The sequence below is a fragment of the Solanum tuberosum genome, unplaced genomic scaffold (assembly GCF_000226075.1).
Source record: "Solanum tuberosum cultivar DM 1-3 516 R44 unplaced genomic scaffold, SolTub_3.0 scf00181, whole genome shotgun sequence".
Taxonomy (NCBI): Eukaryota; Viridiplantae; Streptophyta; class Magnoliopsida; order Solanales; family Solanaceae; genus Solanum; species Solanum tuberosum.
In genome coordinates, this window is record NW_006239106.1 from 1246947 (window position 1) to 1251599 (window position 4653).

Below are 4653 nucleotides of genomic sequence, written 5' to 3' on the forward strand. Positions count from 1 at the left end.
GACTATAGAGCATCTTTGACTTTTCTTTAAGACTACAATACAACGTGGCAATAATTGCACATTGGCCTACTCAAAGACTTCACAAGTCAAGACTGCACTTTTCCTCTCCCGTCTAAGTGTTACTCTTTTGATTTCAACTTATATTTTGTTGCTTTTTTGAAAATTAGATTCATTATTATTTTGCTATTTTGACTCCGAACTCCAACAATAACTGCACATTGGCCTACTCCAAGACTCAGTATTATTGGGCTTTTATAGTCCAGTTTCGCTGCAATTTCTTTGATGGTTGACAGACTATTCCGCTTCAAAATGTTTGTTTGTCGCACTTGTAATTCTAACAATCAATTGAACATGTTTCTCTCTCAGTTATTCATTCTCTTATTGTGTATTCAAACAATCATCATATCTACTGCAACTAACATTCATGAAAACGTTGCCATATCATGTGGTGCCTCTGGCAATTACCCTGCACCAGATGGACGATTATGGATTGGAGATTCAACTTTCACTTCCTCATTTCTACACTTAACTGGAAAATCTATTAATTCAAGAGTACCTCACCAAGCTGCCTTGTCCGATCCAGTTCCTTATAAGTCTGCTCGATCGTCTCGCCATCAGTTTACCTACAAATTTTCAGTGAAACCGGGACACAAGTTCATACGCCTGCACTTCAAACCAGCTTTATACAATGGTTTCTACAAGTCCAAAGCCATTTTTACTGTCAAAACTGATCAGCATACCCTGCTCAGTGACTTCATACCTACCCTTGCTGCAGGTATGAACTATTTCAAAAAGGAATTTTGCATCAATGTACAAGAAAGTGAAACATTAAGCATAACATTCATACCATCTCGAAAATCAAGCTTTTCAGAAGACACTTATGCTTTTGTTAATGCAATCGAGATTGTTTCCATACCCTCTGGTCTGTATTTCACACCTGATGGCGATCAGGGAGTCCCTATTGTTGGACGAAATTACAGATTCTACATTGACAACAGCACAGCACTGGAGACAATTCAGCGAATAAATGTTGGCGGAAACTCTATTTCATCCTTGGAAGATGCAACCATGTTCCGGGACTGGGAAGATGACACTAATTACCTGATTCAAGTAGGAGCCTTTTCGATCAACAGAGCCGTTGATATCAGATATGCATCCTCAGCAACTCACGTTGCACCAAAAGAAGTTTACCTGACGGCCAGGTCAGTGGGTGCGCACTGCCATTCGAATTTCTGTAATCTCACATGGAACATTCCACTTGATTTGGGATTCAGATACCTTGTTAGGCTTCACTTTTGTGAAATTGAACCTATGATCACATATGAAGGCCAAAGGAATTTCACTATTGTTATAAACAATCAGAATGCTGAAGATGATGCTAATGTGATCAAATGGAGTGGGGGGAATGGAATTTCTGTATACAGGGACTATGTTGCCATTATGGAGGGTGATAGAAGGGAAGGGAAGCGTAACCTTACTATAGTTTTGCAGCCAAAGTTTCCTTCAATCAGTAAACATGCTAATGCCATCTTAAATGGGATAGAAGTCTTCAAGATAAGCAATCCTGACAACAATCTTGGTAGTGTGAGCCCTGTGCATCCTGTTATAAGTTCAACACCAGAAAAATCAGAGGAATCTGTGCTGTTCTATACAAAGAATCAAATTGCAACTGTACTGACATTTATGGTCACTTTGGTCAATGTTGCTGTTTATTACATTAGGTGTATTTCAGAGATGAACTCTGGAAAGACGAACAATAGAATATCTTCAGGAGAGCATCAGTGTCGTCAATTCTCATTGGATGAGATGGAAAGATCAACGAACAATTTTGATCCTCAGCTTGTCATTGGTAGCGGTGGATATGGCCCAGTATATAAAGGGGATATTGATGGTGGAAAAACCACTGTAGCAGTTAAGCGATTGAAACGAGGATCTAGCCCAGGGGGAGAAAGAGTTTTGGATGGAAATCAATATGTTATCTACGCACCGCCATGAGAACCTTCTCTCCCTAATTGGTTACTGCACTGAAGGTCATGAGATGTTATTAGTTTATGATTATATGCCTTCGGGGATCACTTGCTGACAACCTGTACAAAATGGACAGAAGTAGCTCATCTCTCTCTTGGGAACGGAGACTCAAGATTGCTATAGGTGCTGCACGTGGACTGGATTTTCCTTCATACATCTCAAAATAGGGTGATACATCGTGATATCAAAAGCTCAAACATTCTGCTGGATGAAAACTGGGAAAGTAAGATTTCAGATTTTGGGTTGTCCAAAATGGGGCCTGGTAATGAATCAGCTACTCATGTTAGTACACAAGTCAAAGGCACATTTGGGTACCTCGATCCTGAGTACTTCCAGACTAATAGATTGACATGGAAAGCTGATGTGTATGCTTTTGGAGTAGTACTATTTGAATTGCTCTCAGGAAGACCTGCAGTCGATATGGGCCTGCCTGAGGAGCAGTATGGACTTGTAGCATGGGCCAAGCAATGCATCTGGGAAGGAGAAGTTAATAAGCTTATTGACCTGAATCTGGCAGGGCCTATCTCATCAACTTGTTTGAAGGTGTTCGTAGGAATTGCAGAAAAATGCTTGGATGATAATCCACGTGAACGGCCTCCAATGTCTAAAGTGGTGAAAAGTCTGGAATTAGCATTAGTATTTCAGCAGAGTGCAGGTGAAGGCATCATTTCATTTGATGACACATCAACATCTCAGTCAAGGGCTGAAGCAGAAAGGGCATCCATCAAAGAGGGTTGTAATGGCATTGATATAGCAAAAAGGAGTGTCATTTCACGGAGATGGTGGGATTTTTTTGGTCTTTTTCCAAAAACACCACCAAAGCCAATAGCTCTACCAACACCGCCACAAGTACTTTACCGCTTTCCCCTCAATGAGATGCTAAAGGCTACAAAAGATTTCAATGAGAGGCTGAAAATAGGTTTTCTAGGATCTGACAATGCATACGTTGGCTTCATAAATGGTCGACGTGTTGCCATCAGACGCTCACACACTGCAGAGTCAAGACTTCACATGGTTAGTGAGTTGCAAGCTAAAAGAGAAATGAGTCCCTTGCCTAGCCACATCAACATGGTGTCACTGATTGGGTTTTGCAGAAATGTTACAGAGATGATCCTTGTGTATGATTTTGCAGCTGGAGGGACCCTATATGATTATCTCCGTGACCCTGATAGGAATCCTCTCTCATGGAGGAAGAGGCTTGAGATCTGCATTGGTGCTGCAGAGGGTTTGAACTATCTTCGGTCCATACTGAAGATAACAGTTCTCCATTGCATTTTCAACTCCTCCTATATTTTTTTGGATGAGAATTTGGTAGCCAAAGTTTCAGAAGTTAGCTGGTCAAAAACAAAAGGGATCAATACAGCGGGGGTAATTCATGAAGGGGGATATTTGGATTCAGACTACTTACGAGATAAAAGATTGACAGAAAAATCATACGCATACTCATTTGGCTTGGTGTTATTTGAGATGCTATGTGCCAATGAAGCATTGGAACATTGGCTGAATCAGGGACAGGTCAGTCTAGCCCAATGGATTAAAACATGTTTTATGACTGTGACGTCCCATTCGATTCACCCATGCTTGGTTGGAAGAATATCACCTGACTGCTTTGAGCTGTTTGTAGATACTGCAATTAACTGCCTGCACGATGAGGGTAACAAACGTCCATCAATGAATGATATAATCACAAGTCTCAAGGAAGCACTCAAGCTGCAAGAGGCAGCTAATATTACATAGGAACTGTTGTTTTAGTACTAATAATGTCTTTCAGATTTTGTGCTGTACCAATTGAAAATAATGCATGTTTTTCTCATTTCACTCTTAAGGTCAGGGGTGTTGTTGTGCGGGTGGGGGATGTTGATATCAGAAAAAGCATATATAAAGACTGAGAAGGTGCATAACAACAAGTGCATCCAACTAGCTAAAGCAATAGTTTAGGTAGAACTAATTAGTTATTGTTATGATGATTTACAGCTAATTACGCGGTCGTTTCATTCACGTGAGATAGATTCTTCCCAGAAAAGCAGGATTATACCTCATTTTTCTCCCTCGACGTCTGTTTATGTAATGACCCTAAAGGTCATTTTTGGAAATTTTCATAAAATGACTGTTTTACCCCTCCCGATAGTTGCCCCGAGTCCTAATTAATGTACTTTCGAAGTTGGTTTGAAGGAAAATTGATGAAAAGTTGAGTTTTTGGAAAGTTGAGTTTTTAAGAGTTAAAGTTTGGTTAAAAGTGCTATTTCGAGTCATTTGGAGTTTCGAGACTCGAATCGGATTTTCGTCGATTCTAGCAGTTTTAGAATGTCGAAACGGGTCTATGAGAATTTACGGAGTCGAATTTGGAGTTAAAACGAAGATTTGAGGTCCTAAGTTGCTAAAATTGTGAAATTTTGATCAAGAGTTGACTTTGGTCAACAAACGAGGTTCCGGTGCTCGAAATGGAATTCCGAGGGCACCGTTGGATTCAGGGGGTGATTCTAAGTCTAGAATGAGTCTTGGTTGAATTTTTAGAGGCCCCAAGTGCGTTTCGAGTTTTTGAGCCTAAAGTTAGTTTCTTGACGCCTTATAGGATACCGGGTCAAGGAGACCTCGAATTCAAATTCCGACAATTTCATTGAGTCC

At 40.4% G+C, this 4653-nt stretch overlaps 1 pseudogene; it reads left to right on the top strand.

Moving 5' to 3' along the window:
* On the top strand, positions 1–3853 carry LOC102595250 (receptor-like protein kinase FERONIA; annotated as a pseudogene).
* Positions 3854–4653: the final 800 nt, after the last annotated feature.